A 13,893-nucleotide genomic window follows, 5' to 3' on the forward strand; every position below is an offset into this window, starting at 1 on the left:
GTACAATATCCACAAATCAATAAACGTGATACATCACATAAACAAATTGAAAGAAAAAAACCACATGGTCATATCAATTGATGCAGAAAAAGCATTTGACAAAATTCAACACCCATTTTTGATAAAAACTCTCAGCAAGGTGGGAGTAGACGATCATACCTCAACATAATAAAAGCCATATATGACAGGCCCACAGCCAACATCATACTCAATGGACAAAAACTAACACCATTTCCCCTAAGAACAGGAACAAGACAGGGATGCCCCCTCTCACCACTCCTGTTCAACATAGTACTGGAAGTGTTAGCCATTGCAATTAGGCAAGAAGAAGAAATAAGAGGCATCCAAATTGGAAAAGAGGAAGTAAAACTGTCCTTATTTGCAGACGACATGATATTATACATACAAAACCCTAGAGATTCCATCAAAAAGCTTCTAGACTTAATACATGAATTTGGCAATGTAGCAGGATACAAAATTAACCCCAAGAAATCTGAGGCATTTCTATACACCAATAGTGAACTTTCAGAAAGAGAGATTATAAAAACAATCCCGTTTACCATTGCACCGAAAAAACTAAGCTACCTAGGAATCAACTTAAATAAAGAGGTAAAAGACCTCAACTCAGAAAACTACAGGACGTTGAAAAAAGATATAGAGGAAGACATAAACAGATGGAAGAACATACCGTGTTCATGGATTGGTAGAATCAACATCATTAAAATGTCCATACTACCCAAAGCAATCTATAAATTCAACGCACTTCCCATTAAAATACCAACAGCATACTTCAGAGATCTAGAACGAACTTTCCAAAAATTCATCTGGAATAAAAAAAGACCCCGAATAGCTGCAGCAATCCTGAAAAAGAACAAAGTGGGTGGGATCTCAATACCAGATATCAAGTTGTATTACAAAGCCACTGTTCTCAAAACTGCCTGGTACTGGCACAAGAATAGGCATATAGATCAATGGAATAGAATAGAGAGCCCAGAAATCGGCCCGAACCAATATGCTCAATTAATATTTGACAAAGGAGGCAAGAACATACAATGGAGCCAAGATAGTCTCTTCAATAAATGGTGTTGGGAAAATTGGACAGATATATGCAAGAAAATGAAACTAGACCACCAACTTACACCATACACAAAAATAAACTCAAAATGGATAAAGGACTTAAATGTACGACAGGATACCATAAAAATTCTAGAAGAATCCAAAGGCAAGAAAATCTCAGACACATGCCGAAGCAATTTCTTCACTGATACAGCTCCTAGGGCACTTGAAACGAAAGAGAAAATGAACAAATGGGACTACATCAAAATAAAAAGCTTCTGCCCAGCAAAAGAAACCATCAACAAAACAACGAGAAAACCCACTGTGTGGGAAAACATATTTGCCAATGACATATCTGATAAGGGCCTAATCTCCAAAATTTATAGGGAACTCATACAACTTAACAAAAGGAAGATAAACAATCCAATAAAAAAATGGGCAAAAGACCTAAATAGACACCTTTCAAAAGAGGACATTCAGAAAGCCAAGAGACATATGAAAACATGCTCAAAGTCACTAATCATCCGAGAGATGCAAATCAAAACAGCAATGAGGTACCATCTCACACCTGTCAGACTGGCTATCATCAACAAATCAACAAACGACAAGTGCTGGAGAGGATGTGGAGAAAAAGGAGCACTTGTGCACTGCTGGTGGGAATGCAGACTGGTGCAGCCACTATGGAAGACAGTATGGAGTTTCCTTAAAAAACTGAAAATGGAACTCCCATTTGACCCTGTGATCCCACTTCTAGGAATATATCCCAAGAAACCAGAAACACCAATCAGAAAGGATATATGCACTCCTATGTTCATAGCAGCACAATTCACCATAGCTAAGATCTGGAAACAGCCTAAGTGCCCATCAGTAGATGAATGGATTAGAAAACGGTGGTACATCTACACGATGGAATACTATGCTGCTGTAAAAAAGAAGGAACTCTTACCATTTGCAACGTCATGGATGGAACTGGAGAGCATTATGCTAAGTGAAATAAGCCAGTCAATAAAGGAAAAATACCACATGATCTCACTCATTCATGGACAATAGAGACCATTATAAACTTTTGAACAATAATAGATACAGAGGCAGAGCTGCCTCAAACAGATTGTCAAACTGCAGCGGGAAGGCCGGGGAGGGTTGGGGGGCAGGAGGTAGGGGGGTAAGAGATCAACTAAAGGACTTGTATGCATGCATATAAGCATAACCAATGGACATAAGACACTGGGTGATAGGGGAGGCTAGGGGACTGTCTAGGGCGGGGGGATAAAATGGATACATATGTAATACCCTTTGTAATACTTTAATAAAAAAAATAAAAATAAAAAATAAAAAAAACTTATGTCTTGCATTTTTGAAGTTTATTCTTAAAAATGTTACTGATTGAGAAATGATGAATATTTGACTTGCCAGCTAAAAGTTTAAGGTTCAGATTGAATGGGGGAAAACTGTGTGTTGTGGTAGCTAAATGCCTTTGCTGAATGAATGTCTGTTGAAAGTATATGAGTGTGAAGGGAGGGGGCCTGCCCTCTCCTCTCCTTTGTGTGGCTTCACAACTTCGGTCAGGCAGGCATCTGAGTAAGGATCTGTGAAAACAGGTCACCCCCTCCCTTGTCTGTCTCTCATCACTGATTATCATGGGGTTGAGACAAAGTTTGTTTGTGTAGGACTAGCCAATTTACTACAGAGAAGGGGGACTGGATACAGCTCCAGCCTGGGCTAATCTAAGAAAGTGTAAATACAGGGTGTTCGCCTTAGCTGCTCATTACTGGTCTGTGTGAAGTGAAAGATACTTTGATTTATTTTGCATTTCTGTTAATTCATCTGGCTGAACGTTTGGATTAGACCTGCAATGGGCTGCAAGAGTCTCTAGCAGCTCTCAGAGTCTTTTGCTCGCCATTACAGAAGGAATCAGCCCACTTCGCTAACAAGAATTTCTGTCTATCAGTTGCTCTTACCTGGGTTGTAAATCGCTGTAATTCCAAGATTGCTTAGTTCTGAGATTGCTTGTAAAAATCAAGAGAGAAGTCTTTTCAAGTTAACTGTTTGCTTAGCAAATTAGCAAGGTAGTAAATTTCAAAGAACTTGTTATTTATGGTTTTCTTATCTCTTTACTGCCTGTGACTGTGTTTTGTTAATTGTAAACACAATATTCTTTCTCTGCCCTGGGTTATTCTTTTTAACCCCTCCAATGCTAAATTAGACTGATACCTGTTCTTAGTTTTATCACAAAAGGTCTAGATACATCTTAAGAGTAAAAGTGCATTTAAAATGTATTCATAAATATTAATCTAAAATTGCTGACTGTTCACTTTTGGTAATCATTAAAAGATTAAGGTTTCTAAAAATAAAAAAAATTCTAATACATTAAAAACAACTAAACTCCCAGGAGAAAAGCGGAGGAGGAACAAACCTGAAATCCACAGCCGCCCTGGTGATTTAGAAGTTTAGAACTGTTTGCCAGGCAGACTCAGCCCCTGAGAGCCAGCTCAAAGAAGGGGGGCTGGATGCCTGAGCTTCCCGCTGCAGCCCTGAGGGAAGAAGCAGCAGCGAGAGAAGTGGGGAAAGGAGAAATTTACCTACCACTAAAGCTGCGGATAGAGCTAGCGAAAGCTCCCTGTTTTGCAAATGTACTGAAAGGGGTTAGTACCTGTTGCTGCTGGAAGAGGAGGGGCTGATATCCCCTTCCAGTGCACTCCCTTGGAAGAGGCCTGGTTGCTGCTCTGCCATAGGGGGCTGATAGGAAGACAAGGAAAGCAGGGCCCTATAACTAATAAACAGGGTTAACAAAAGGGCAAAGAAAAGAGCACTCTCCTTGAACCTGGGAGCCATCAGGACTTTGAAATTCTCCAAGAGAGGAGGAGTCTGACTCAGAGACTGGCCAGAACTTCGTTAGGAGGACCAGAGGCTGCATATTGAACTTATAGACTGCAGTTTACTAGGCAAGGTCCAAGCCCAGTTGTATAGGGGTTAAGCTACCTGTATACAGCAAAACAACCTTCTCCTGTGCCAGAATACATTTTAAGAAAATTGGACAGACTATGTTTATAGCTAAAAAGAAGAACTGGCCGCGATGCACAGCTCTGACAGTGGCCTACAGAAAATTGTATAATAAACTTAGATGATGCCTGCATCTTCATGGACATGGCTCCAAAGAGACAAGGACAATTTTGCCTTATATAGGAAGGTCAAGAGTAGAATTTAGTCACCTCCCTAAGATGTTTATATAGCCCTACCATATCTCATGTGTAGTAGCAGAAGATTTAACTGCTTGAAGTGGCCATAGTGCCAATATTATGTTTCATTGTATTAATATGTTATATTAACCTTTAATTCTCTTACAGGTTTGAATGTAGCTGTAACTGCCAGCAGCTGCTGTAGACCGGTGATGGTCTACAGTCCTTGGTAGTCTTTAGGAGTAACTGACAAGTGTCCAGTCTCCCACATTGAGGGCCATTGTTATGGCTATGTGTAAACCATCCTGGAAGAAGGCTATGTAAGATGAACCCAAAAAGTAACGGGTGTCTAGTTGCCAAGAGGGCAGGTGCCCAACTGGGCAAAGAAGAATACCTATCAGATTTTGGTCTCTATTGGAAAACAATTAACAGTTGGCAGCCTGTATACTGTCTTGCAGGCCTGTGTGACCATGCCCATGTCAGGGGTGGCACAAAACCTCAACTGTAGAAAACTGGGAAAGGCCTGTTTGAAATAGAAGAAAATAATAAAGTAATAAATACTAGCCCTCCGTTACAGGAATTACAGACCCTGTGAGGACCTGCGACATATAAAACCCTGTAAGAAAATATAGCTCTTTTAGTCTGTTCTAAGATAACAAGTCAAGTAAGGGGAGCCCTACTACAGGGGGAGCTACAACTATCTATTTGAATATAGACATATTGTAAATTTCTTCTTGTCACTTGATGACAGTTATATTACTCTGAAGAGTCCATGAAAAGGAACTGGCAAGGAAAATCAGAAAATCTTAGAGCAGATCAGTATGTTTTTCTCCTTATATAATTCCTCTGAAATTTGGCAATGCTTAATAAATCATGGCAATATATTTCTTTTCATAAATGCAATAAGACTGGCTCCTAATAGTGATTTTATTAATGAAAAACTTTGACTGGAGTATCATGTTTTAAAGAGACATGTCTGGACTCTGAAGACTTGAATCCAATAAGAATGCCACGGGAAAAGCCTGGTATCCTGCTTGGGAGCCCTGAAGATGGCTGGCGCTGGAGTGTCAGGCCCATGCCCTACCATCACTGGCAGTTGGTCAGAGTAGAAAGGGAGCAATAAGGACGCCTCTGAGTCCCTGCGGAACCCCCACTCACTCTGGGCTGCAATGTGTAGGAGGGCTACTGAGGTGGGCCTTAAAGCCTAAAGCATGGGCTCAGGTGGAGTTGCTACAGGTGAGGGATTCACCTAACTCAGCAGATACTACAGGCAGGCCTGATGGCAGCTGGATGGCTTGGCTTCCTGGCCCTATGGGGCACATTAAGATTCAATCATGAAATTCCAGCAAAGGTAGTCAATTACCATTCTTGTTGTATTTATACAAACATCAAACCAAATTGAATACAGTAGATAAATTAGTCTTGATTTGGCTTTTAAATAACCATAGAGGAATTTTAAGGAAAAAAATCCTATTTCAATAGAGGTTGTTAAAACTGGAATGTTTTCTTTCCCTTCCACTGGACCATTTGTTATAATTTGTCTCTGCCAGGTCACAAACCCAGCTCCTTCTGTGGCCAGGACAACAAGGAGCATGACTGGAAGGTGACCTCTGACCAGACACACCCGCTGCAGATCACCCTCAAGAAGACAACGAACCTGGCCAATCAACCTGCTCCAAAGGATTCAGAGAACACCCTGCTGAATTCTTCCTTACACTTTGTTTCTTATCTTCTCTTAAGGGCAAAATGCTCTGGTATTTCTGGATAATCATTGTTTTTATCTTTCTAGTAATTCTCATTTTGTCCTCTTATGGATGCCACAGGATCCCGAGGCTAGTCCCAGGAGGAGAACTCTTCTGCCCTTGCTGGAATACAGAAGCACCATAAATTACTGCTTCCTAGACTAAAGAAAAGCAAGATGAATAAAACAAAATTCCCTACAACCTCTCCAAGAGGAAGAAACAGGATGCTAACCCCATGGATGTCGTCCCTTTCCAGCATGAAGTAGTAAAAGATCAATCGACACCCCTGTTCACCATAACATCCCATGGTTATTGTACCACAAGGCTGAAAAGCTTATGGAACAAAGGGAGGGGAATATAACGGAAAACCCCTATTCTGTGATACTGCTGTTTAAAGTTCTCTGCTGTTCTGTGGACGGCCTCTAGTTCTGGAAGATAAGTTTGCTTCCTAGATCGTTTTAGCCTGATTGGGAGGGGAGATGGACTTGGCTGTCTGGCCTTGTAGGCCAGAGACTAGATACACCCAATGCCATGCCAGATGCATTCTTTGATTGACAGAACTGTGTGGTTTTCAAGGCCGCTGCCAGCGAGTGCACAGAGGGCTGGCTCTTCCATGGAGAGGGAATTTCTGCTTGTGGCTTTGCTTAGAGTTTTAATTCATTTCTCTGAGCCCACTGCAGTGAATAAGATGTAACTCCAGAATCTTGGAGGAGGACGCTGAATCAAAGACTTGATTTGGGCATAAGACCAGTAGGAAATGTGCTAGGGGCAGGGGCCTGACAAAGAAGAATTACTAAGTAGGCTGAGGGGCAGGGACCATGGGAGAGAAAAATTGCTAATTATCTCGCTAGAAAAGCAATGTGTTATGATTGAACCCAGCCAGGTGTGACCCTGCTCTTAAATTTTATGTAAACTTTTTCCCTGCCAGTACAAGGAACTGCTAATGAACCGCTTTGCAGTTTGTTTTTTCTTTTTTAAAAAAATACTTTGAAGTCTTTGCCGATAAAAGGTTTTGCTGTACTTTCGGTCAGCACTGGAAGCTGTGGGGCCCTTATGGGAAGGGCACGGCTGACAGTCAGCTGGCCAGCTTAATAAAGGCTCTTAAAATTTAAATTCTGAGTAGGTGGTCTATCTCGCTGAGCTAACCCATAACAGTTCCAACATCTGTTCACAGAAGGTGCCCATTTTTGGCCTACTTTTAAGATCTTCTCTTTGCTTTGATGCCCTATAGTTTCACTATTACATGTTGAAGTGAGAATTCCTTCTTAGTTATCATCTTTGGGATTTATTAGATGTTTTGAGTTTGTGTACTGGTGTGTTTCAGTTCAGAAAAACACTCAACCATTATTCCTTTAAATATTTTCTCTATTGTCTTCTCTGTTTTCTCCACAAGCATATTTTGCCTGTTTAATTGGATTCTGGCCATTTCTTTTCAAACCTGTCCTCCACTCACCAGTAAGAAGTCACTTACATTATTGAGTGGGTAACCCTTTGGGGTTTATGGTAAAAGTTCCCTTGAGACCCCTTTTGAATTGTCCCTGGCCTTGACTCCTGTCAGTGTGGCTTTAGGGAGCAAAGTTTAAGTCCTCCACATTTGGTAAAATACCCTCAGAGGGACAGGCAGCTGCTCCACTTCACCTGTACCTCTGAGTTTCCATGTTCACTTTGCTCCGTGGCTGAAAAAGCTCATTTTATTGCCTGCCCATGCATACTTTAAAATATATATATGTAGCATTTTTCAGTATTTTTAGTCAACTTCAGTGGGATGGTTAATAACCTAGATACCTGAAAGAGTTTATTTTTATTTGTTTGGTTAGTTTTTCCCTGTTTTTGTTCCCTGAGTTAATGGCTCCCTTTAGGGTAAATGTTTTCTGTTCTCTTCGTCTCTTCTCTTTCTCTTTCAAATGTCATTCTCCATGGTTGCCTTTCATATTGAGAATAAATGGTTAGAGGAGCTACCTGGAAGCAAGGTGTGAGGGTTGTGACTGCAGGCTCTCCCTGAGGAGACAGGGCAGGAGAGGCTGTTAAGCCAGAATGCAGACTTTCTCCTTTGAAGATGTTCTAATCTTTAGAGAGGACCCCTCTTCAAGTGTGGGGTTCTGAATTGGGGGGAAGGGAGGGGTCATAGAATCAGCTGTCTCATATTTACATCTTCAACTCATTCTTTCTGTCAACCCAGGTACATTGTAGCTGAAATTTCTGGAGTCCAATCTACCCTGTGCTTCAGTAAACACCTGTGGTCACCTCAGCTACAGTGAGATCATGTTGACTGTGGACAGTATTCCCTAGTTCAGTGGACGGCAAACTCATTAGTCAACAGAGCCAAATATCAAAGGTACAACAATTGAAATTTCTTTTGAGAGCCAAATTTTTTAAACTTGAACTACATAGGTAGGTACATTGTTATTAACTTAATTAGGGTACTCCTAAAGCTTAAGAAGAGCCACACTCAAGGGGCCAAAGAACCTTATGTGGCTCGCGAGCCACAGTTTGCCAACCACAGCGGCCTAGTTCATTCTTCATCCCTGTTTGCCTTGCAGAAACAGGTTGAAACCTCTTGTCAATGATGCTCACACTCCCAAGTATGGGAGGAAATTCTGAGAAATGGGCTATCATCAATGGTAGACCACAGACTTCCTGGGGACTATGGTGTGATGTATGTGAAAATAGTCCTCTGGTCTCTTTACCATTTAATTTCTAGTAAAGTAGTATAGATATTTTTATATGTATGAGAAGATAAGACATGGGTTAGAAAAGAGTGTCAAGTTGTAAAGAAAACAGGAAATGTTTACAACACCGGAAATTGTTCAGAACAAAACTTCAAAGTCTTTGAGGTTTTGGCTTCCAGAGGTGCAGAAATACCCCTAGTGGAGTAGCTCATTTGGTCAGAGCAACATTTTTCTACCCAAGGTTTCAGGTTGGATCTCAGGTCAGAGCACATATAAAGCCACTGATGAATGCATAAATAAGTGGAGCAACAAATTGGTTTCTCCCTCACTCTAAAAAAAAATCAATACATTAAAAAAATTAGGTGCAGAAATAGACAGGAATAGAGACAAATTCATTCTTTTTCTTCCCCAAATCAGGAAAATTTTCTATCATTACTTTTTCAATTAGGTTTTCTGATCCTTGCTCCTCTTGTTGTCCTTCTGGCACTCCTATTTTACGTATGTAACTTTGTTTCAGTTGTCCCAAAGCTCCCTTAGGCTCTCCTCTTGCTTTCTAATTTTTCTCCAGTTGCTGTTCAGATTGGGTGTGCTTAACTACCCTATCTTCTAACTCATTCCTTTAGTCCTCCGCTTCTTCTAATCTACTGTTGGAATGTTCCATGATGTTTTTATTTTACTGTAGCTATATCATTTTTTATTTCTGCTTCATTCTTACATAAGTTGATTTTCTCATCTATCTGGTTTTATGAACTGCATGACCCTTATTCTGAATTAATTTCCTGACATATTGCATGCCTCTATTTCATTTAGTTCCTTTCCTGTCGATACCTCTTTTTCTTTCCATGGGGGTTATTTCATTGTCTCCCCATTTTTGCTGTCTCTTTCTGTCCCTGTGCAACCTGCTTGGGGTTTAAGAGGTTGTAGACCCTATCAGAGCAATAGTCCAGAAATTGTTAGCCCAAAGCCTGGGTCAGCCTTGAGTCTCACACTTTTATTATCTCTGCTCTGAGTTGTATCCACTTGTCCCTTGGAACTGGTCCCTCAGTTGTCTCCTTCAAATACTCAGGGTAGTGGGAGCATGTGCACAGTTTCTCTAATGTGTAATGCCCTTTGAGGACACAGAGCCCTCTGGCATGCAATTCTCTGTGCAGCTTTGGCACTCATGCTAGAGTGGCACCATAGGGCCGTCTGACAGTACACTTGCAGGGTGGTCCTGTGACTCCTGGCTGGGCACTCCCAGCTTGCTTCATGTTGCCTCCTCAGTGCTTTCCTATGGATTGGAGTGAGGCATGTGCTGCATTGTTCCAGGTATCCCCTGCAGGACTGTCCCAGGGGCTGAGGAGAGACAGTTGGGATTGCTCAGGGTCACACAGTCCTGTTGTCTTGCTTCTGGAGTGATGCATGTGCTGTGTTGCTCCAGTTTGCCCCTCATCGATTTGCAGTGGGGGCTGGTTTCCCTGGGTCACTCAGTCCGTGCTCTCCTCTCACCCAGAGTGAGGGGTGCATTGGCTTACTCCAGATGGCCCTGGCAGGACTGTCCTGGGGGATGGGGTGAAGTGGGCATGGGTTGTTCTGCAATGCAAAATCAGAGCTCCTGTGTGGCAAACTCTGGGTCGCTCCAGGTCACCCCAGCAGTAGGTCCATGTGCTGGGGGTAGTGTGGGTGCTAGGTAGCTTCAGGTTAGGCTAACAGAACGGTTCTGGGGTCTCTGGTGGGGGTGGGGCACAGGGTTCTCCCTGGCCTGCATTCACTGTGGAGCCTTGGAGCCAGATCCAGGACACTGGGTTCAAGGGGGCTGCTGAAGAGGCCTGGTGTGGGTGCTCACTCTGGCATGACTTGATCCCTGCAGACATCTGAGAGTGTGCCAAGTGGTACTGTGCCACTCACGGCATGGTGGTGGTTCCACATGGGTTATGGCTACAAGTGCCATTCTCTAGGCATCCTCTGCCTTTCTTATTAAAACATAGAGGCCCAGTGCACAAAATTTGTGAACTTGGGAGGGGGGGTCCCTCAACCCAGCTTGCACCCTCTCTCAGTCTGGGATCCCTTGGGGGATGTAGCAGTGTGCCAAGTGAGGAGCCCAAATTGAGGCTGAGCACCACTGCTGTGCCTGCTGCCACTGCTCAGTAGTGCTGCTGTGGAGTCAGGAGAGGCTCCTGCCGTGATGGCTGCACTCACCAGCTGTGAGCCTGGCTTCTGGTTAAGCAGTGCTCCCCCTGTGAGAGCATAATGACCACCAGGGGGCAGCTCCTGCATTGTGCATCTGCCCCCTGGTGATCAGTGTACATCATAGTGACCAGTCGTTCCAGGTGTTCCACCATAATGGTTGCTTAGGCTTTCATTATATTGAAATTATCTCCTCAACTGTGATTAATTTGTTAATTCAGGGTGGGTATTCTTGGATATAATTGCTTTTCTGGCCCTAGGAGGAGTCCATGACATTGCTGCCTATCCGGCCACCATTTGTCTCTCCGCTTCATTTTGTCAGCTCCCAAAATACTGGTTATCACATGAGGACATAAGCTTCTCTCCTGTCCTCCTCATTGAATATTTCACCTATGGACTCATTTAGTGTATGCGGTATCCTCAGTGCACAGATTCTGCATCATAGAGAACTTCTCCAGAGTTTGGCTGCATAGGTCGCCACCCAAGAACCACATGATGAATTTTAAAAGCGTTTGACAAAATTAATTGTTGTGAATCATAAAAACTCTCAAGAAAATAATGATTGGAGGATATTTGCTTAATATGATTACACACACAAATACACACACACACACACACACACACACACACACACACATAATATACTCCTGTTTTCCAGTATCTCATTCAATCAACAAGGAAATAGTAAAGGCATATCATGGAACAAAGCAAGCATGTCCTTCAATTTCTATTCAATGTTATAGTGGAGGTTTTAGCCAATGCAATTTGACAAGATAAATCAATTAGGGGCATAAGGATAAATAAAGGAAGCAGTCATAAAGGAACTGTGGTACATCCATAAGGTGTAATACTATTCATCAGTAAAAGAAACCATCTATTCACAAGCAACTTGAATGAATCTCAAAATCATTATGCTAAGTGAAAGAAGCCAGTCTCAAAAGGGACTTCATTTTACTTTCTCTAGATTCTCAGTGTCTCGTATGAAATCTTCCACCAAGTTGAAACAATCACTGACTGTTAGAGAATGTATGAATAGTATAAACTCCCAACACTTTTTAGAGAAGGAAACATGCCTCATTCTTCCATCATATTAACCACAGTGTATGGTATTTATCAAGACCTTCTGTCTGCCTTCTGCCCTGGGAGACAAATGGGCAACACTGCTCTTAGGGTTTTCACATGGACTACTCATCTTCTCACAGCTTATCAATAGCAAAACCTTTTTCTTTGCCTCATCTACAGCATTAACCTGAATGCAAGGGTAAGAATAAGTGAATGCATTTACACAGAAAGTACCACAGAGCTCTTAAAGACTTTTTTCATATTAATTCTGTATTTAATTTTTTCGTGCTAAGTATGTGTGGCTCTTTGGTTCAATATATACTTCTTGAAGCTCCAGATACAAGAGGATGTTAACTTCCAACCTCAGAATTTTATATAAATTGTACAGAGTGAAATCAAATGTGTATAACTGTGAGTGACTATTTCTGAAAGAATCAGTCATTGGTGCTTCCTTTCAGTAATCATGGAACTCCATGCCATCCAGGCCATCTTTCCAGGTGAATAATAGAATCATCTTTCTCATATCCTTGAACCTTTGCTAACTTTTGTTAAATGTACAATCTAAATTCGTTTGTGTTTGGGGGAAGTAAGGAATATGTTGGGGACAAAATGGGGTGGGAAATGGAAAAGCTACTTTTAAGATGGCAGAGCAAGGACAGTGGCATATGACCACCAGGACATACTGGTAAACATGGAAATCTGTTTTGGGAAAGCCTATGGATTACTATTAAAGAGTACCTATTATAAAAGGGATACATTTCAAGCACTGTTATCCATGTATTAAAGGGATTCCCGCCCCCCCCCCCCCCCCAGGAAACTCACTACGATCTCAAAAAGCATGGATACACATAATTTCTATCAGCACATAATGAATGAATCCAAGGAGAATGTGGTCTCTGATGGGCAGAGATATTAAGAATGTGGTTCAAATGGCTAATGGAAGAGATACATATTAGAATGTCGACAATGCCAACCTCCAAAATAATCTTGAATTTTTATCAAAAAGAGAAATTCATCCCAGTATCCTTAGAAGAATTGGTGATATTTTATAAGATAAAAGAGATTCAAATTTTGCACAAATATGAGAGAATAGACAATTTTTATTATAGTAATTCAAATGAATAGAGGCAGCTATGTGGGGATGACCCACCTAGCAGTAATTAATGAAGTTGTGGTGTGATGGACATGTGGTGGCAACAGTTAGTTTCACGAGAAAAAAGAGAACTAGTTATTCAGCAACTGTTTACCTTAAGGTTGGTCAACCTCTTTCTACAGAAACATCTGAATATACTGAACATTGTTCTGTTAACTGTTGAATCTCTTGTCTTGCTCTTTCTTGCATTTCTCTTAGAAGAGTTCTAAGAAATGTATTTCAGTTAAATCTTTGTTCTCCAGTTGGCAGAGGATAAGGAAAAATTTCAGTCCTTTCATAAAAATTAAATTCAACAAATTTATGTACATATACAAAGAATTCCCTAAGCATCTCTATCTACTGATCATCTAAGTCAAAGAACTGATTTCTCTAACCACATGTGTAAAATGAGCATAGTGATCCTAATGATAAAAATAAGAAGTAGAAGCCACAGATGGAGATTATGTACCAATTTAGAGGAGGAAACTCTATTGAGGATAAATAGAGAAAGCTTGGGGTCATGGTCTTTTGACCTTCTGCATTCATTTTCTCTCTGTCTCTGAGAGTTCAGAAGATAGGGAGCATCAGATTTTCTGCTTTGGAGTTTTACACATTGAGAATATTTCCTTCCCTCTTACATCAACCAAAAGTCTACCAATTTCCAAGATTGAACTTTACTAAATTCCTCTGTCCTGAGAGCCTTCAGAGACAAAAACAGAGTTCTGACTTTAGGGAATTAGTAATATGGGGCAGATGCACCTGAAAATACACAGGAAATATAGACAGATTTTCTTTTTTTTCTTTTTTTTTTAAATATATTTTATTGATTTTTTACAGAGAGGAAGGGAGAGAGATAGAGAGTTAGAAACATCGATGAGAGAGAAGCATCG

Source organism: Myotis daubentonii, chromosome 10, assembly GCF_963259705.1.
Source record: "Myotis daubentonii chromosome 10, mMyoDau2.1, whole genome shotgun sequence".
Lineage (NCBI taxonomy): Eukaryota > Metazoa > Chordata > Mammalia > Chiroptera > Vespertilionidae > Myotis > Myotis daubentonii.